This window comes from Pipra filicauda, unplaced genomic scaffold (genome assembly GCF_003945595.2).
Source record: "Pipra filicauda isolate LSUMZ 115617 unplaced genomic scaffold, ASM394559v2 scaffold265_size1292809_pilon, whole genome shotgun sequence".
Classification (NCBI taxonomy): Eukaryota; Metazoa; Chordata; class Aves; order Passeriformes; family Pipridae; genus Pipra; species Pipra filicauda.
Window position 1 is genome coordinate 1,066,895 of NW_024104382.1, and position 21,869 is coordinate 1,088,763.

At 43.3% G+C, this 21,869-nt stretch overlaps 1 protein-coding gene across 2 annotated transcripts in view; it reads right to left on the minus strand.

Moving 5' to 3' along the window:
• Positions 1-21,869, minus strand: part of PREX1 (phosphatidylinositol-3,4,5-trisphosphate dependent Rac exchange factor 1) — a 146,335-nt gene that overhangs the window by 89,486 nt on the left and 34,980 nt on the right. The window lies entirely within an intron of this gene.

The window sequence follows — 21,869 nt, forward strand, 5'->3', positions numbered from 1 at the left end:
GATCTGAACATCAGCCTGTAAAGCATAACTCTGGCTATTGGAAGTCAGGACCTACTTGCATTTGCACTGAACATACCCAGAACATATTTGAGTCAGTGAGAAGGGTTTAGCAAAGAACACTGCAAGGGATTTCTACCTCAAGGCTCCACTGGTTTAGCAACCGTTGGCTAAAGGACACTTCTGAACTGAGAGCAAAGAATTTTGTTTTCCACAGGCATCAGCAGAGATGCAAATACCTGCAGGTGAGACTGAAGGGAAGCTGGAGAGGACAGAATCTGCTGCAATAAACTACATGACCTGTGCACAGAAGGGCAGAGGGTTTTCCTCTCTGTTCTTCTCAGTGGTTTCTAACTTGCCTCCCACACAAAGCAGTGAGCCCTGGGGAGTGCTGTGAACAAGGATGAAAGGAACTTTTCTTACCCACCTGACACAGCAAGGGGAAGCGGGTCATGTCTTTGTATTTATGGCACAAAGCAGCTTTGTTACAGCTTGATAATAAAAGGCTTTTAAAAGTTGAACTATTCCTGAGCAATGTCCATGTCAGCTGGTGCATACTCAGCTTTTGCTTTTTGCCTTTGGCTTGATGGGATTGGCAGCAGCCTACAACCTGATAAGAAGTGATGTCACTGGACCAAACCTGGAGCTTGTGGAATGCCTTTGCCTGTGGTGTTTTGTTTGGAAGACAGTGAACATGTCCTTTCGCTGACTTCCAGCACTAACAGGGGCACATCTCTGTTCCCGCTTAGCCATGGCTCTCTGTCACTCATAAGCCATTTACACTTTATAGGACAGGCACCAATAAAAGTAAGATTAATTAATGAGGCATACAGACCCTACATTTGGGTTTGGCCCTGGATTTTCAACATGCTTTTGAATAAATTTCAAGGACTATAACCATGTTGCTCCTCTTGTATTGCTAAACAGGAAGGAGATCTTGTCTAGATTCCAGTTAGATATGGAGAGCTTGGAGGAGCTGTGTGGACTAAGGAGTCTGAAGAACAGATTCCTGCATTAAAGGGACAGGACACAGGTGCCAGCAGCAGAAGAGGCTTTTTACAAAAACCAGTCAGTCCACCTTGCCAAACAATGGGGTCAGGAACCCAAGCAGGGAACTGGTTGAGGTGAAGTGTTTGCTGGTGACTAATGACAGGAGGGTTGGCAGGAATAGCTGCTGCCCTCCCACTTCAGTGTGGGGGAGACAGCAGAGCATTAATAATCAGGCATCTGAGTTATACAAGGTAGCACATCACACTAAAGTCACTCATTGTCAAAACATAAGCCAGGCAGAGGTTTTTCCTTGCTTTAATCACATCTCTGTTTGGACACAACAAATCCAATTGGAATGATCAATTAATCTACACAATTAGCAGCTCCACTGGTGACTAATAGTTACCTGTACATCAGTCCCAGTATGATGGGTCTAATAATAGACAGCTGTATACAGAAGTGCAAATCACATTAGCTGTTACAGGCCAGTCAATAAAAAAGTGGAGACTGTGTTAATCTAAAAAACAGCTTTTCCGTGATGCTTGTCTGAAAAGATCACTCAATGTCAGCAGGAGAAAGAGAGAAAAGGGGAGAGAAAAAATTAAAAAAAAAAAAGAAAGAACGGCATAGAAAAGCAGAGACAGAGGAGAAAGGATGAAAGACATAAGAGGGAAACAGGCAGTGAACTTTGTAGATAGTCCATCAAATCTCCTACAGCCTCTGATTTGCCTTGATGTACACGAACAGCAGTCTCTCCAGTAATAATAAAACATGACAGCTACAAGAGATTTTGGTCCTAGAAATTTAGTAATCTACTTTCCAAAGTGCAATTCCCCCCAAATTATCAAAACTCAGCAGATGCAGAACTATTTGTTTCCCAATTTTCAATACCTTCTCAGGTGCAAGAAGAATCTTTTGCAACACAGTCATTCAAATAAAAAGTATGATAAACACAAGCTATTAAAGAGCAGGCTCATGGAGCTAATGCTGCATGCCCTGTTCACATGGCAACACCACTTTCTTTCCAAACAATTTCCTGCTTGGAAAAAGCAGCCCCTTTCCCAGAGATGGTATTCTGACATTCAGGTCAGTGTTTCCCAAACTTCTCAAGTGATTTTTTTATGCTACTTGTTTTATTAGGGTCTAAGCTCATCTGTATCAGCACCATCTCTCTAAACACCTGGTGACACAGACTACAAGACCCAGTACACAAATAGCATGCAACTCTTTTTGGGAAGGGAGTGCTATGATCTTTTATTAGACCTGTTGATTTAGCTGGAAAATCAGAGAGTTATTTGGACCAGGACATGACAAAAGTGATGCCAAAAGAGAGAAGGTGGTCATGGTGAATATTAGAAAACCTGCTGTACCTGTATCTTATTTATATTCCAAAACATTGTTATTAAAGAGGAATCAGTTGAAGGGGTAAAGGTTCTTCTGGCCACCTAAAAAGTTACTGGGGAAAATTCTCTTTCTGGCTGCTCCAACCTACATTTATGGTTTCAAGGGATCTAGTCCATGACATTTTCACGAGGAACTTTCAGTCCATCAGTACAACCCTTTTCAACTGCAACACTTCACATCTCCATAAAAACGAACTCCTGAGCCTCCAGGGACATGTGGAAGCACAGGGATCAGCTTTCTTGGGGGATCTTAAAAAACATCCCTAGGACTTGGGGACTCTGCAAGTCATTTCTAGGACGCTGCAGGACGATCACAATCACCCCTGCACCGCAATCAAGAGCAGAGCTCTCTACTGGGGCGTGCAGGTCATCAAGACACTCCTGGAGTGCTGAAACAGGCAACAAAAGTAGGCTCTGCTTCCTTCTGTCTGCCTGCTGGACACTGCTCAGGACTATAAGGCTAAAGATTTCACAAAAACCAGGGCTAAGAAGCTGGCAGAAAACTCCTTGTCCCCCCTGCCATTCCCCGTGCTCCGCTGTGCTCACACTGGGCCAGGCCCCTGAGCAGCCTGAGCTGTTTGCTTGCACAGCACAGGAGGAGAGAAGGACTGGCAGAGCCCAGGAGTCCATAACAAAACCAGATCATGGCACAGTGTAGGGAAAAACCGGGAAACCAGGCTGAGAAATTTTCATTCTCCTGGTAAAGGTTGTAAAGGTCCCGTCTTCCATGTTAACGTGCTCAGTGTTAGGAAAACAGTCCACTGAGGATTTGTTTTTGCTTAAAGTTCTGCTGCTGCATCAACATAACATTTATTTGTGCACTGTGACTTGCTGCCCTAAAGGTCTGTTACTTCCAAACTCAGCAGGTCACAGCTGATGCTCCTCATGACATGCATAAACATAGTTTATAGTTTGTCTTACAGTACAAATGCCTTGCAGGATTCAAGTAAATCTATGACAAACCAGAATGAGCAGAGTGAAATGCTTCCTTTCAGCACCACATCATGTTGACTAAGTTTCTTCCAATAAATACTAACAGAAACTACAAATCTAGAAAGACATTTAGGTATAAAGGTTCATTTCAGTAAATAAGTACTTTTTAATGGCCCTTTTTGCATGAAGGTGTTTTGTTCTTCCATTCAGGATCCTCACAGTCCACTGTTGCAATGAAACCTCGTTGATCTGAGTGTCTTTGCAGCACCTCTGAACCACAAGAGCACAGAGCACAATTTAAGGAAAGAATCTGCTAATTGCAAGTTTGTTCTCACACAAAACAGACTGAAGATGCTGGGCTTTCTCTCAAGTGCTTTTCAAATGGGCCTTGCTGAACTCAAGTTGGAGCCCTAACTTTATCAGGGAAAATTAGTTGTTTCCCACCTTCTATTTAGCATAAGTAACACAAGGCGAGGCAGTGAGTTTGCTCATGACCCTTCTCAAAATTCACGTCTACGGCAGAGACTTCCTCAAACGTTCAGAAATAGCAAGAGATTTCTTACTAAACAGCAAGGCAGGCAAAGTGTGCCTGCCCCTGAGGGAAACGAAAGGGAGAACAGAAACAGGCAGCGATGAGGCCACTGGTCCCCGTGTCCAGGGGGAGCAATAAGTGACAGCACAATCCTGAAAAACCCATTTTCTAAACAGGTGAGTGGAATGTCACGTTGCTCTTAGGAGACAATGAGGCAATTCTGTTCAGTGGCTGGGGACTGATTTGGAACAAGGATGCAGGGATTTAGATGAGCCTAGTATTTTTAGTGTTAAATAAATAAACTGCTTCACACTTGTGCAATCAATTGTATAAAGCTTCTTGCAAGTTATCTTGTTTCCAAGAAAATGTGCTCACAGTGAAAAATTAAGAGGTGACGTGGACAATGAATTCCAACACTTGACCATCACGAGCACCTTCACCTTGCAACTACAGCACAGGGGCCATGCATCTGTCCCTGACAAGACAGAGTGAAAACATATGAACAAGAAGTTGTAAATGTAATTTTCTCCTTTTTTTTTATCACTTGAATTAGTGTTGCCACTAAATGTGGCTGTTTAAGATAATATCTGCCTCTACACCAAAAAAACCCCATTGTCTTCAGCAAAGCAGCTTGAAGGTCCTGGGGGAACATGGCCCTACTGAAATATTCTGACCATTTAAAATGAATGTTTGCCAAAGTTCATGTTTTAAGAGCAGGTGCATCCTTGCTCATGTTACTCAATTGTTAGCTTTGAAGCTTGTCATCCTCATACTCTTTTTCTTTCTATCAGATATGCAGTTTATAAGCTAAAGCTCTACAGAAATGACAGGAAGCAAACACCCTGCATCCCATCCCACATGTGAACTGCAGTCCTCACCTGCACTGAAGTCTGAAAGACAATGCAATAAATAACCTCCAAATAGCATAACAATGACTGCACAGGGCTATTTATACAAAATAAATCCCATCACAACCGGGTTTCACCCCCCCCCTTCATAAAAACTAAGTGTGCATTTCTACAGAAAACTAAGTCTTCCAGCATTTCAGCTGTAACCCCCTGACTGCAGGGCCTTCACAGCTCTGGGGATGGAGACACCTCGGCTGGGGGTGAACCTGCTTCAGTTCTGTCACCCCTGGTGTGCTCTGCAGGGCTGGGCACTGTCAGCCAAGGTCTGCTGGGACAGCTGGACCTTAGAGACACACGAAGAAATTCCTGACTAAATACAGATGCCTGGGTTTCCAACATCTCTTACCGTCCTGGGCAAAAGCCAGCATAGAATGTAGAATACTGGGCCAGGTTCAGGTTTTTTTAGTTGTGAAATTTAAGTTAGAATACTGGAAACCAGAAGCAGTTCCTTTGACATCACTGGCATTACACATGTCAAATGGAGCAAGGCTGAATCAACTGCACTGCTGTTAAAGAGTGTATCACTGTATCTCCTACTGGCAATCAAGTATTCCCTCACTGTTCAATTACCAGCTGTTATATTAATATTTCTAAAAAAACTCATTTTAAATTACCAGTGCCTGAAGAAGGAAGAACTTAAGCATCAGATGAATGCATTATACCGAAATTCCTGCATAGAGGATTTCACCTATGAAGACTAGTTTCTCTAAATTCTCTTAAAACAATAAAGAGCCACAGCTGTGAGAGAGAGCAACTCTGCAAAAAGTAGCTGAGATCTACAGGCAAATTAATTCATCAGCAAACAGCTGAACAGGGACTTGCCTGATAGGCAGAGGTGTTTAGTAAGAGGAAATAGCACCAGAAATATCTTTTATTGCCCTAATTTCAGGCTTCCTGTGTATCAAATTGGCTTTAAAGCCTCAAAGCTTATTGGTACATATTTATTTTTTTTGATCTATCCCCTGATGAGGAACTAAACTATTAGCTAACCAAGATGATTAAAAAAAAAGAAAGAAAAGAAAGAAAAAGTCATGCACATCTTGGAATATCAAACACATTCTCTGCAAACAGAGAAGCTCCATCACTGCTACTGCCAAGCAGAAGCTCAAACAGACTCTACAGTTTTTAAAATGACTCTTCTTCTACAGAGGTTATAGATCTTCCACAATCCTGAGCTATAGACACGAAGTGAGGGGAACTACTTATACCAATCATCTGAGCTCCACAATACCCACTGCACTATTTCTGAAAACAACCACGAAGATCTTTCTCTTCAGAATGTGACTCCCAGACCCCTGAGGACAATGTCTTTCTTCCTCATATGCTCAAACTCCACCCCCACCTCCCCACTTCCTTCTTTTAAGGGGATTTCTTTTTCATTCGAGTGTTGTCATTTAGAATAACAACCATTTCACACACAACAAAAACATGGGTGTTACAGCAGCACCCTCTCTTCCCACAGCAGACTGCATGACCATTTGCAAAAAAAAAAAGCAGATTTCATCTCAGGTGAAACTGTGAAGACCCTCAGAAAAGAAATGCAGCTTCAGCTGCAAAACCCAGATGTGTCACAGAGGAGAGATCCTTTGACCTGAAGCATACTTTCAGTGGTATTTTTTATAATTGTACAGATACATGAGCAATAAATACATACATACATATTACAAAACCTCTACTGATACTGGTGATTTAATAAACATTAACTAAATATGGATCATGGCAATTTGGAACTGCTTCCCCACTTCTTAGTCCGACACATGGTGAATGCTGATGCATACTGAACAAAATATAGGGAAGCATTTAGAAACTCAGCTATTTAAAATTATGTAAGTGTATGTATGAAAAAAACAGTTGAATAAATAAACTGGATTATTTCTTTAAATACTAGATAAGAGAAACAGCCACTGCTAACGTAAGCTACGTGCCTGAGATAATTCCATAACCCTAACTGATTTGTCCTTAGCCAATCCTGAATTTTAAGGGTCATGCAGTTACAACCACACTTGGCTGATTTATCTTACATTTATCTTGCCACTGAGTGTTACACTGTCTGTAACATCGAAGTTAATAAGAAGCAGTCACAAAATACTGGCATTGCACAGCACTGGGATTTTCAGTGGTGCTTGAGGGACATTCCAATAGCTTTTTACTCACTTTGACTCTCTTGGCCCAGCACAAAACCGTTTCTGTCAACAAATCCCTGTGGCTTAGATGAGGATTCACCCATCTACTCACAGCCCTGAAAGCCTTCCCTGAGTTAGTGATCCACGTTGCCACTACAACAGAGCACTGGGCAGGCAACTTCTTTCCATCAAGAGCCAGCTTGGGTGACTGGTTCAGCTCAGACCACCCTCCTTGCCTGTACGACTTCCACAGCATCTGCAAATACAAATCCCAGGGCAGTGTTACTGAATGGTGTCTAGAAGTGACCCAGGACTGTCTCTCAGTCACTCGTGGACGCTTATGGACTTGGGGGCTGCAAGCTGACACAGGCAAAATTCACGTGCACAGATGTTCTCAGCACAGTGGTGGGCTGGGACTATCACAAGTGAACTGATCCAGCAGCACTTCCCAGAAAAAGTCACTTAGGAAGAAAGCTCCAGAAAGATCCCGGACCACATCTGTATTTCCAGTGTACTACTGTTTACACTGGAATTCTGCAAGAATAAAGGTCAAACCAAATTCATTCATGCGTGGACTGATGGAGGAAGGTGTAACCAAAGGGAAGTGAGAGTAAAGTATGTTGCAGTTTTTCTCCCTCCAAAGAGAGATCCCTTTCTTAAGGAGGGGTTGTTCTCATTTGAATTACAAAAAACCTTTTGTGAAGTGAAAGACAGGCTGGTGCTGCAGAGGGGCCATTGTCTCTTCTCTACCACTGCCCTGACCTCTGCCAGCCCCTCCTCCCCTCAGCCACTAGTATTTGCATCCTCAGGCAGGTCAGATCCCAATTCATTTCAGGGCCCCAAAAGCTAGATTTTTCACCTTTGCTTTCTTTGAAATCCTTCAGGGCTCATTGCTATTAATTTCTTCATATGTCCCATACCCTGCCTCTCTTGACTCCTCTTCATCCTCTCCCTCCTGTACAACACTATCTCTGCATCACTTTGAACATTCTCATTATTGTAGGCTTAGGAAAAAACCCTCCTCTTCTTTGCTTAAGCAGCCCTTCTGTGAGCATCTACCCCTGTAAGATTCCAGCCCATTCTAATATCAACAGAAAATGTATTTGTTTGGATTTTCAAAGGAGCTTAAGACAGTTATGTGCCTAATTCTCACAAGCCTTTGGAATATTCTCCCTTTTACTGGCCTCTTCGTGTCTTTCTCCCTGTACTACAATCATGAGATGATTTTAATCATCTTACTGCACTGTGGCACTCTTCAAAATGCTTTCAGGACACAGTTTGTTTGAATAGTGTGGTTTACTTCATTCCTCTGTTATGCAGCGGAATAAATCCTGACAAGTCTGTGTCTGCTCAGCCTTTACGGTACTTTAACCAAAGTTTGCTTCAGGAGCAAGGGCCCAGTAAAAAAAGTACAAATACTTCAGGATTTGACCCATATTTCTTATTCCCTGTGTTCATAAGGGAGAGATGCCTGCAGACTGCAACCAGTTCTAGATTAGTGAGGGCTCTAACTATTAAGATCCTATCAGCACCAGGGAATGTTTAACCCGGTTTCAGGCTCTTCACAGCTACTCCTTTTTCAAGAGGGACATAGAAACATCAAAGTGACTAGAAACATCAAGTGGTCTCCAAAAAAAGTAAAATCAAGATGATTAATGTAATTGTAGCAAGAAGCAGAATTTCTTCAATTAATATTTCAAGATTACAAAGCTAAAGAACTTTGATATAAAAAAGATTCTGTTCCTTTTCTACTCTCTTTCCAGTCATCGTGTTTAATACATTAAACACTAAACAGACAAGACAGAGAAAAACTTCAAATCTAGTACCATTAAAGTCCACAGAATATTTTTCATTAGTTGCAACACAGTCTAGGACTTCACCAGTGCTATTCACTCAGCAGGAAGGAATAAGGATCACAGAGAACAGAGAAAAGCTTAAAAGATGTTGAATCTTGTCTTGCATACTCAGTTTCTGAATATGTGTAATGAGCTGAACATTTCAGAGCCCCAAAGCTAATAATTTTACTTTAAGTGAATGGTCAGGCAAACAGAACTGCCCAAATGTGCAGGGGTGTAAATCCACATAACTTCACTGATGGGAGCAGACCCACCTGACAACCTGGCTCTAAGTTGTAAACTGAGTTTACATGATGATATGGAATAATACCAACTTTCAAGCTTAGCCTGAATCTCTGAGCTAGCTGAAGCAGCTCAGTTCAGCTGACTGCCATCAGGTTCACTGACACTTGCCCTAAATTACATGTGAATCTACACTGGGCCCAAGTACCACGATCTCAGGTGACCCATAAACTTGATCTACGCTGCAAACACGTAACAAAATCCCAGGATCTTATTTCCCTAGGAACACTTTATCTATGCTCTGCTGATACATACTTAAGAGTCTCATGAGCCAGTTCAGCATCACACTTTGGACCTAAATATTGAAATTGCTTCCCCAGGTATCTTCTCCAGGGGATGCCTGCCTGGCCTCACCTCCCATGGATACAAGAGACTAACAAGCTGAGCCAACAGCATTCCATGTGTCAGGGTACACCTGCTGGGTGTCTATCAGGTTAGGGACCAAATCAAATGCACATATAAAGTATTATTTGTGTTTGATTCTTAAGTTTAAAAGGACCCAAGAGTGCAAAATGACTCAACAGAATTGTACCTTCCTAACTGATAAAAATCAGAGCTACAAAAGAACCAATTAAAATGTCAAAACCCGACAGTTCACCTTAGAGAGGGCCTCAGAACTATTTGCATCAGATCTCCTTATGCACTCACAGGATTCCTATTAATTAGTGCTCATAACTGAGGTAATATGGGGAGCACTGAAATCCATAGGTGCCTTATCTGGAAAACTAGCCTTGGAATTGGCAGGAACTACTAGAAATGTCAATGAATCTCTCCATTTTCAGCATATTGGCCAGCAGATTTTAAGCAGCAAGTAGTAATAATTGCACCTGTATACAGGTGTATGAGATACATGTGCAGTGATGGCTCAAGGGACTTGAATTCCCAAGTTATTCCTAGTTTAGAAGACTCTCCTGGAACCTGCCTGTGAAGCAGCCACAGCCAGCTCCCCTCAGGCCCCTCACACACATCAGCATCTGCATGGCTGGGGCTGCACATTGCTACACAACCTCCTTCACCACCAGCAACTGGGGCAACACACAGGCCTCGGCATTCCTGCCCTCTGGAGCCTGAAATGTCCCGCTGGGAGGAATCTGCCTGAGTGCCTGTGGTCTGCCAGTGGGGAAGGCAGCTCTCCACACAGGCACTGCAAACTCCACACACGGCCGGGACGCTTCGGGGTTCTCACCACTGAGGGAATCCCAGCAGGGGAAAAGGGAACTCTGATTTCCCTGAGCCTTTGCTTTTAAAGGCAGGATGGGCTGATGTTTATGGAAACGGGTCTCTCCCCATCTCGTGTGGTTCGTGCAGCCTGAGCTGCTCTTGCAAAGCAAACAGCACATCAGGCTCTCCTGGCTATGAATTCTCACACCTCATAAAACCAGCAGTGAGGGCGGGTCTATTTGTGAGCTAAAGGATTAACCTCGTACAGGTAAATGGAAAGGAAATGAAACCCAAGAAGGACAACGACCTGAATGTTCATCTTCCCCACACAGAGGCCACAAGGCAGTGTGACACATCCCACCTCCACCCACCAAAATCAATGTCTAGTCCCCAAATTATTGTCTTTATACAAACTGCAGGATATGCCACGCTACATGTCTTCTCAGAAAAGAAAGTAGCTGTTTACAGAAATATCCATTTCTATATTTTGACTACATAGTAAATATTTGTCTATATTGCAATTTCATAACTCACAAAAGAATAATGCTGTAAACAAGAATGAAAGGTCCTTGGCCTCTGATCAGACCACCAACTTCTCTATAAGTACAGGGAATAAGTTTGCAAAAAGTTTGCTGGGTTTTTAACCCAGCATTTAATGTATCTTTTCTATCCAAGCACTCGGGCTTTTTCACTCAACTTTAATTCAAAAGAAACCCAGGGAATTTTGTCTGGTTTCAGCTACACCGTGATTCCAACATTTTACTGATCTAACTAGTCAAAAAAGCTGCTAATTTAGAGCTGGGTCTGGGTGGTTTTTTTGAAAGCATCAATGCATTTATACTTCCTCCCACAGGAAAGAAAGGAACACAGCTTCTGAGCTGCCACTTTGCGTGTGCTTTACCTCACCCTGCACACACAGACACACGGGCTGCACACACAGCTGCACCTCACAAAGTCTGCCTTGATGGATTTGCGATTATTTACACACAAAAAAAGAGGGGGGGGGGAAGAAAGAGCATCTTTCACATGGTGGTTTAAAAGAGGAGTTAGACAAATTAACCTCACAAGCACATTTTCATCACTACCCCTGAGCAGGAACAAACCCTTTGGCTGATGAAGAGCTGCTTGCTGAAGGTACAGCAGCTGATCTGAGCTAGTTTTCCTAACCAAGCCCAAGCTAACAACATCTGCACCATTTTAAAGTGGGCACTACCTGAGTGTAGCTGCTCATGGGGATGGCACACAGTTTTCCAGCCAGCTTTCCTATACTGGAATACAATAGTAAACACAGACCATATGGGACAAACAGGCAGGAGAAAATGCTCCATTAATTATGAAATATAATGCCAAAAATGTAACAAAAACAAAAATTTTCCCTGAAGGCAGACAATGTAATTTATGGGCCTTGGTTTTGTTTTTTTTTCTTCTCTTTCCCAAACAGCTCTAGAGCCCTAAACCCCACTGCAGAGTGGTCTGGGGCCAACCTCTGGCCACAGCGATCTCAGAAACATCCTCAGAAGGCTTATTCATGTCAGGGGTCCCACCCAGCTTTACACATCTACAATATTTGGGCTATTTAAAAATGCAGTTTGGGGTGCCCAGCCAGACCTAAACTCTTCACTGCACCCAAGAGTCAATGGTAACCTGTCACATTCCCTCTTGGACAAGTGGAAAATTATGCCATTTTGTCAGGTCAAAGAGCTAGACAACTAGAGTCTAAAAATACTGCCTGTCCCACTGCCCCAAGCCAGACAAGAGTCGGGGTTCATAGGTCCCCTTCACATACATTTGGGTTATTGTGACAGACAGAAGAAAAGCTTCCTCTCACTGGGGCATTCCTTCTCTGCACACACGTTCTTGCAGAACACAATCATATCACACACAGTCTTAAAGCCCAGCTTCCTGTGAATCAGAGCAAAGAATCAGACCATTATATTTTAAACATAAAGGGGAAGTTGAGCAGAGTGGAGCCTGCTGCAGCCCCTGAGCTCTCGGGCTCCAGCAGCCTGGCTGCCCTCCCCAGCCTTCCCAGGGCCTCCAGCTCGCCTGGAGTGTTCACAAGGACGTGCTGGTCCTGCCCAGGCATGAGTGGGGATGGACAGGGCTCTGTAACTCCAGGCTGCATGAAAAGGCAGCTCCACTTGGAGCTGCTCTGAGCTGATGGGTCAGATGTTCTGGGCTGTGTTAGGAGGGCAGCGTTGAAAATGAACTAGCAGTTGTGTTTCTAATCTATGCACATTCTGGAGCAAAGCTAAAAAACATGGCTTTCTTTACTGAGGTGCAAATAGATGGGAAATCTAAAAAGGAATTACTAAAATTTTCATTTTCCTTGAAGGGGCTTTGTGATCAAAACAGTTTGTTCAAGGTATTATGATGTTTTTAAATTAAAAACAGATGACATTTGAGCTCCCTTCAACTGAAGTCAACTGAGTTATGTTGCTGGGAGATGTGAAGCACATCTCTCCGATCCAATTCCTGTTTCTGCAACCTGCCCTTTTCTCAGTACAGCCACGGCTTTCTCCCCTGGATTGCAACAACAATTATTAAAGCAGTTTGGAGACCTATCACCAGGACAGTCATCTGGAAATTGGAACAACTGTTTTTAATACAGGTATCATAGAATCATAGAATCAGCTGGGTTGGAAGGGACCTCCAAGATCATCAAGTCCAACCCTTGATCCACTACCGCTGCGGTTACTAGACCATGGCACTGATGCCACATCCAGTCTCTTTTTAAAAATCTCCAGGGACGGAGAATCCACCACTTCCCTGGGCAGCCCATAGGTACCTCCTATGTGCAGACCTGCAGCCAGGATCAGGTATGACTTTGGCGAGCACCCTGCTAAAAAAAGGACAACAACCACACTGCCTACGTGCCAGTGCACTGGCTGGTGCATTTAGCAGGCCGTTCATTCAGGCTGCCATCTTCTCTTCTCCAGCATTTTCCCCTCGGCTGCCTTTTCATTAGAGGTTGAATAGTAGCACCTACTGTCTAGCAAAGAAATTCCCACAAGGAGCTCCCTTTGGAGCCAATACCCCCGCCAGGGCAGCAGCTCCCTATCCAAGCCCATCGCCAGTCACTTCAGACACCGCTGGCACTCCTTCCCCAAGGACCCATCTCTCATAGTCCATAGAACAAACCTCTGAATATGCTGCCAAAGCCCAGGTCCACGCTGGGCCAAAGCAAATAGCTTGTTTCACACCTCATCCACCACATTGACACACTGGATTGAATTTGGCCTTTGCAAGAGCCCCAACCACATCTGTGAACTCAGCTGATTGCCAGTTACTGAGTGCTCGCACATAGCAGGGCTTTTATTTGTAGTAAAATATTTAGAGTGGAAAAACACCCCAGACTTTAATAAAAGAAACACTCTCAGATTGCCAGTGACTTGTGGTGCATCTATTCAGATGCTCAGAATTCCCTACATAAATAAAGCTGGAATTCAAGTTCTGCCAATTAAATAAACGTGTTTTAACTCAGTTTTGTATTAAAACAGTAACCAATTTTACTTATACAAAGTAAAGTGTGAAGTTCTGGATTCTAAGTGGTCTCTATTTGTGGATGTCTTTTCACACAGTTACTCTCCCTAAATAGCTGACTGTTCAGAGAAAAAACACACCAATTTGCACACATAAGCACAACTGCATAAGCCAGTTTAAAGGCAAAACACACAACTGCATTTAGACATCAAAGTTTTAAATGCTGATAATTCCCATAGAATGCAAGAGATCTACAAGCTTTTCAGGAGTAAGTGTTTATAAAATTTACTCTGAAAGCTTATAGAGGCAGTATCTTCTCTAGTGAAATGTTTCAGTCTTCTTTGTACAGTGAAGATCCCAACAAAAGAATTTTGGATGCTCTATCAACTGTCATGTCAATACAGGGTCCTTTAACAAAACCTTTTTCATTTGAGCCATGTACCAAATTAAGGAACTGTGTTTAAATGCACTATAGATGGTGGACAAAGCAAAAACAAGAGAAAACTGGAACTGCAACTCTTCCTTCTCTTTTAACAGCCCAAGCAGAGTGGGCTGCTCTCCATACCCTGGGAGTCACTCTTCTGAACCGGGAAGAGCCCACCTTGTGTGTCAATATATTGACACTGAAAGCTGTCCTGTGCTTTTCTCCAGCCTAGGGACTAAGGAAGCAATAAGAGACAGAAATCAGGATGTGATTCCACAGGCAATTACACCAACCAAAGCCACAGAAGTGCAGTCATTTCCTTACAGCAACCTGAGCTTCCTGCCCTCTCCCACCTGAGCATTCCTACTAATACCTGGAACAGTCTGACACAAACCAGAGCTGTTTAAGCTACTGTACCCACAGCTGTCTTTGCACTTTCTAAACCTTACCCCAGAGAGCTCAATCTCCCACTAGAACATACTAAACTACTCAAGTTATGCTGGGGGGAACAGCGAGGATGGGGCTGCAAGGCTTGGTCTAAACTGGAGTTTAGATTTACATCCTCTCTTTGAAGCCGAGTATGGCACAGTGGAGGGGACAGTTGACCATTCTGCATCCATCAGCGACAAGCAGGGGAGAACTGGTTCCACTAATGTAATGTTGTGTATGCCTTTGGACTACAAAGTAAATCACAGAGGCTCAAGGGTCTCACTGTCACATTCTGTGGCTAACACCCTGCTGGTGTGTCCTTCAGCAGAAGTGTTAACTGAGCGGCAAATACATGTAAGATGCATGTCTTGGTAACCAGGGGAGGGAAGGCACAGGGTTTTTCTTGGTCATTTTCAAAAGCAAAAACATGTGACTTCAGTGTCAAGCCTTTTTCATCTATCCCCTTGGGTACAGAGCTGCTTTCATTTCAACAGGTTTTTTTTCCTTTTAAAATGGCAGCCTGCTTGCCCTTAAACCAAGAGCAGTAACACGCAGTTCAGCAGTGATGAAGGTACAAACAAAACACATTATCAGCCTCTCAGCAATTTAAGGACCTTCCTTGTACTTAATAAACTTCCCATTTTACTTTATACAGCGCCACCCATTTTATTTTCCCTGTTGTTTTTCCCCCCCCAAGAGTACACTAGGCTTCTCAACTTTGAGACATGTCTCACTTTGATTCTGTTAAGCTGGAGCATAAAGCTGTGGATGAAGAGGCAACAACTCCTGATGGATGCTTCCTGCTTTCCACATTTAAGCACATAAAAGACTTAGAAACATAATTCAGGTCTTGCCTACACTGAGGGATGGGTTTCAGTGGCAGCCAGACTGAAGCACCCTTCTTGCTTTACCCTCATGTATCCAGGACACACTGCTGCAAGTCTCAGTGGGCACTGAAGCAGCTTCACCTGGTTTTGTTGGGAAGACAACACAGGCAGGAACTTGTGCCACTCTGCAAAGGGCTGCACTGGTGCAGTGCCTGCTCAGCACTGGCTGTGAGCTGGGCAAAGCCACGGCCCCGGGGAGGCCAAAGGCACAACTTGTGCTGGATGTCTTGGCAGAAAAGCTTAGGGGACTCCCTGCTAGTCTTCCAGATAGGAAGCAGAAGTGAAGCAAAACCAGAAATAACAAAAAAATCACCAGGGCAAATTAACTGAACTTTGACAAACCAATACAAAGCTGTGACACCAACACCCCTGCCAAGCCCAAAGCAGCTGTGCCAAAGCACAAACTCTCTTGCTGTCGGCCACGAGGGACTGAACCAGGCAATACAAACACCCATGCGAGACACCCAGAAACCACAGCAGGAAGTAATAAGCATAGGATGTCATGAAAAGCCTCTATATTTATTTTATCTATTCTTTAATTCTCCTCCAAGAAACTTAGAACCTCCTTTAGGGCAATGCTGCTCTGAAGAAGCCTCACAACTGGGAACACTTGAGCACTGTAGCTGAGTGCCTGTGTAAGATTTGGTTCTGATGCTCGCTATCTTTTCAGTTTTAATAGAAAATATGGTTTGCCATGTTATTAGTGCCTCTAGATTTGAGTGGAACCGGCAAGCATTGCAATCCCTTTATAGATACATACATATATACACCTGGCAAGGTGGCTGGACTTTTTCTTTTGACTTTTTTTTTCTCCCCTAGTAGGACATTCCTCGAGGCCATGCAGGATACCTCAACAGGAAAGGGCTGCTCCCTGCTCTAAGGCCTTTGCAGTGAGTCCTGGCTCTCTCCTGGGAGCAATCCAAACATTTGCTGGCTTCACTTACTGCTCTAGAAAGCAACAGAAGACAAGATGCAATTACCCACAAGTCTATATGCTACTTCTTGTTTTATTACTTCTAGCAACTGGAGCAGAAAACAGTAAAAGCAAAGCATTTTATTACTGCTTGCTAGGTACAGAACCTGCACAGGGCCTCTTTATTTATTGAATACCTCTGTAAAGCTGTGCATGACCATATGGTTTGACACAGACCACGGGAATTACTCCCTGCTCACTGTATTGACTCTCAGCTGGTTGCTCTCCCATCACTAGCACCATATAATAAAGGATCAATCTCTCTTTCAAACCACATGCTGATTGAACAGGCATAATTCTGCAGAATTAGGAAGTGTTGACCTCAGCCTTAAAGGTGACAGGTCCCTTCCTACTGATGGGATTTCTGGCTCATTATCACAGAGCTAATTTGCATAGCTTTGATCACAAAGCTCCCTTCAATTACTGATGGAGAGGCAGGCTGGCACCTCATCTTTACCTCAGCCCTTGCCCTGGAGCCCCCAGCAATGCTTCTAATCACAGAACTGTCACAAACCAGCTCCATCTTCAGGGCAGAACTCTTAAAAGAACGAACCACACATGCAGGGATGCCAGAAATCTTCTGAGATGTAACCCATGGCCCTGGATCCAAGGTCCTCCTGTGCATTACAGTGCTGCTGGCACTTCATACAGGAGGCAACAACTGTTCAGAATCTAGATGATTAATTATAGTCCCATACTTACAAAACCTCCCCATTATCCTAGCAGTGCCTTCAAAATCCATTGCTTTTAATTTAAATAATATAACATTACCACTATAACAAATAACATTGAGCCTTATTACCCAAATGAAGTAGAGCAACTTCTAGGAAATGCCTTTCTTCCATCATAGATGTTGACATTATTTATTTTCTAGCTATTTTATTTAATTTGTGATGTCTGAATGCTAAAGAAACAAAACAACCACAGGGTTACTTCAGGAAAATCTGTTTTGAGTGCTATTTGGATTTGTTATCTTTCCTACAAAACCTTAATAAATCACCTCTAATTTGCAAGGGAGGGACGGTGTGGTTCAAGCAAATTCTATGCAAAATTAGAATATTTCAAACCACTCTAAAACAAATAGAACATTGATCACATTAAAATAGGTAGAAACTAAGTCTTTTCAGGTAATTGTGACAAGAACTTTCACCAGAAACTGGGTAATGAAGTTTAAAAAAAAAATCATAGTACAGCTGGTCATGGACAAAGACACGTTACAGACACTGAAACCCACTCAAAAAAGCTTCCTGACACCTATACATGAGTTTCCCTGTTATCCAAAAGGGTCTGGTAAAAGGAGGTACAGCACAAGGGACAATTTCCTTCCCAGAATTCAAACTTCTTTCCTTCAGCCTTCTCCAGAAACAGGAGAAGGAACAATAGAGAATGCGGGTGAAGGAGGGAGGCAGACCTGTGAAGAAGTGAGGTGTGTGAACAGAAGGACACCTTTTCCTTCCAAGTTTTCACAAGCTGCCCTGGCAGAAGACAGCACTGGAGTGCTAACGAGCCTGAGCCTCAGGGCAGCAACTGCAGAGAACCTTTACTTAAAATTCAGAATCTGGCTAAATGCTGTCTCTGAAATGATTCACTAATTTTGACCTAAGCCAGAATTAAATGCTGTCTTTAACATGGTAAAATAAGTGAGCACTGCCCAGGAACATACTCACATACCTTGCCAACACTTCTATGCTCCATTGTTTCTTTTCTCATTCTTTGATAAACCCAGTTATAACACCTTGCTTTTCCATCTAAGACAAGCAGATGTTTTGTTCCAGTTTAGTGAGAAGAAAGTAAATTAATCACTTCTGTGTCAGGAGGTGGTTGTCCTTCTAACAGGTCAGTCATTTCCCAGGCCTCTCAAGGACAAGGAACACAACCCTGGCTCTGTGGTGTCGGTTCATGGAGGTCTCTCTACAGACAGCAGATGTGCTTGACTGCTCTACATCTTCTGGTTCACAGTGCTCCAAGACATGCTCTTAGGTTTAGGATCTGCCAGGCTTTGCTCCTCTTGGGCTTGGTGCCTCTGCATTAGGAACTCCCTGTTGGTAAGGTCCAACTTGCATGTCAGGCCACTAATACAACTTATAGCTGGTTCAAAAGGAGTTTGATTTTATAAAAAGCAGAATACCTGTGGCTTGTACCAATGCTTAATTTTTTATATTAAAAAAGCACACATCTTCAGGTCCTCTAACCCCCTCTACACCTTCCCTCTCTTCAGTATCCAGGATTTTTGTTTGGGTAAAGAATTTCACGGGAAGTGTACGGACTTTTTTCTCACTTGCTTCTCTCCTGAGAATCTAGCTTATTCTTACTTTTGTGTTTCTTGTGTATTGTTTCTAGAGACTTCAGCTTCTTAAATCAGCATAACCAGCCCAACAGAAGGGAATTACTTCATCCCTGCCAGAACACAGGGGATTGTTTAGAGCAAAATATTTTTGCATTGATGAAAAGTCATTGTCTTTCCGGATTAATTTTTATTGTTCTCTAGTCACAATCTATTCATTGTTGTTAAATTTAAACACAGAATGATAAACTAGGAATGCCTGAATTTAAATCCCATCAATAAAAAGTTGCAACTTATAACCTGGAGTAATTCATCTACAGCCTGCAGTAAATCACTTCAGCTTCTCCCCTGGTATTTCTTCATTTGCAAAACAGAAACAGCATCATTTGTCTCCATCCTTGCTGTGAAAACATAAATAATGCACAGATCTAGACAAACCTATCCATCCTATCTCTCAGAGTGGCAAGGAGTAGTTCTTGAGGAAAAAAATGTCAGAGAGCAGCAGGTCCACCTCCTTCTTATGCTGGGGACCCCAGAGCTGGCCACAGCACTCCAGGTGGAGTCTCGGGAGAGCAGAATAGAAAACTCACACCCCAGCCATGGACAAAGCATCAAAATTTTCATTATTTCCAGCTGCCCACAGAAAGCTTCATCAACTTCCTCCTCCTGATCAGGTGGGCTATAGTAAACACCCACAACAGTGTCACCCTTATCAGCCTGTCCTTTAAGTCTTACCCATAAACTCTCAAGTCATTCATCCATCCCTGGATAGAGCTCAATACATTCCAGTTGCTCTCTCACCCAAAGAGCAGTTCCACCACCTCACCTCTGCCCTGTCCTTTTTGAAGAGCACGTGGCCACCCCTGACAACATTCCAGTGTGAGCTGTCCCCCCACGTCTGTCACTGCAATGAGATCACGGCCCTGTGACTGCACAGAGATTTCCAGCTCTTCCTGTTTATTCCCAGTGCTGCCCATTTGTGTCCAGGTACTTCAGAGCTGGGAAACAAGCAACCAGGTTCCCTTGAAGGGGTGTAAGAGGATTCATCACACACCCTCGAGGTGGTTTGCCCTATGATTCTCGTGTGGAGAGGCAGCCAAGGAACATCTCTTGCTGCACTGGTTGGCACTCTCAGGAGGAAGCAACGGCACAAGCATTGCCACCTTGGACCCCACTGCCCCCTGTGCTTCTGTTTGTTTATTTGTACACAAGTCTGCACTTATTTAAACACTTTACTGAACCAAAACCATGTTTCAGTGCTTAGAGTGTTGAGGAAGCAAAGGCTAATGCTCTGCAAGGGCTGAGGTTTACCACAGCACTGACCTGACTCTGACAAATGCTGGACAAGTGGCAGGAAAGAACAGTTACCCCTGAGGCCAGACTGAGCTGAAGAATCACTCGTACTTAACGTGAAAATGAAGAGGTATTGGATTTTTCAAATGTGGGCAAAGGACAGTATTTTGATCTTGCTGATTGAAAGGGATTCAGTTAAGCAGGTGCAAACCTCTGTGCAGATGCTGCGATTTCTGTGGAAGTATCTTAGATCAGGTTAGTTTGAGACTGCTCCCAGTTGATCTAAGCTGAACTGCAAACAACCACTGCTAAAAGAGGTTTGCACATGATTAGCAATGTGGTTTAAAATCACTTCTCAGGTTACATGGCCGCAGCTGCTTGTGTAAACAAGGACTAAAGTGACAGCGTGCACATAAGGAGAAAGAGTGGCAGCAAGGTTGGGAGGAAACAATTCAGGGAAGACATGAATACTTTCTCATACAGGGCTATATGAAAATAATAAAAGAAGTCACAGCCCAGCTCTACCCATCCTTTCAATGCCTGCTGCAGGTCACAATGAGAGCACCAAAAAGCATAAGCCTTTGTCAGGCTGACATTTGCATAACACTGCCAACAGTTCCTTTGAGTCAAGCTCCTGCTCAAGGCTCAGCTTCATGGCTGGGAGTAACCCACTTGTGTGTGCTGACTGCAACAATGATGGCTCCTGAGGAGCTCCCATTCTAAAAAGCCCCATGAAGGTTCTGTTTACAGGGTGAAATCTGGAAAGGCATTTTCTACAGGATATGTGATTTTACTGCTCAGGTATCGAGGGTGACACTGATGTCACACAGCAACACAGGGCTGGATTCCAGCCCTCGCTCTCTGATTTCAACTGACACTACCTACAAAGTCCAGCAGAAAAAACAAAGCTGCTTTCTCTTTCTTCCAAAGCTCTTTTGTTATTCACTAAGGACCACATGCTCAGAGGGTTAAAAAAGGATGCTGTTCTAAAAACTAAAGATTCATGAAGTTATTAAGCTGCCTCTCCCAAATCTCTAGCATTCGTGGGACTTGGGGCATTTAACTAACAAAATGACAACAATCAGACATACTTGACTGGCTTTGGACATTTACCTGGAACCTGAAAGTACCAAAAGTAAGGTCTTATCACTGTGCCTGGTAGTTCAGCAGCCCTCCCAAGCCAGAGGGACAATGACACGAGCAGACTGTAACTCCAGGACCCCCGAGAGCCTCCGAAGTTGTCGTCCCATTAAACTGCCCTCTTCGGTATCAGCCACTAAGAGGAAATATGAGGAGCTGAAAGCCTCCCTCACAAAGAAAGATAGGCTCAGTTACCAAAGTGTCACATGGCAACATAAGCTGTCACTGACCCAGAAGCATCAATTTTACATTGCAGTAGCTACACTGAGCCAGTCACTGAGCCTGAGGTAAGCCTCCCATCACAAGTGATATTCCTTGCAGTCCTTCTGCACCACAGCCGTTCCCTGACAGCTTGCATTTCTCTCTAATTCCGAAGTCTTATCAACAAAAATGCACTTCTAACTTTGGTACCCACAAAAGAAGCCACAGGAAATCTGACTATTAAATGCAAGCAAAATTACCAGTGCTGGGAGTACTTAAAAGAAGAAGTGTGCACGATATTTAAATTTTGTTATAAATAAGTTGAGCAACTGATCAGCACAGGTGTCTCTAGAAAAATCAAGTGTTATAAGTCATTCTGATAATCAAACCCGAGACATGCAAAACAATCCAGGGATTTTTAATCATAACATAAATCAGATGACAGAATGTTGGTCAAATGCTCACAAATCTCCTAATTATTGCAGTACAGTGAATGTAAAAGAACACTGAAATCAAGAAAAAAATGTTGCAGGCAACCAATACAAGAACACAGAATTGGAATGATTAAGG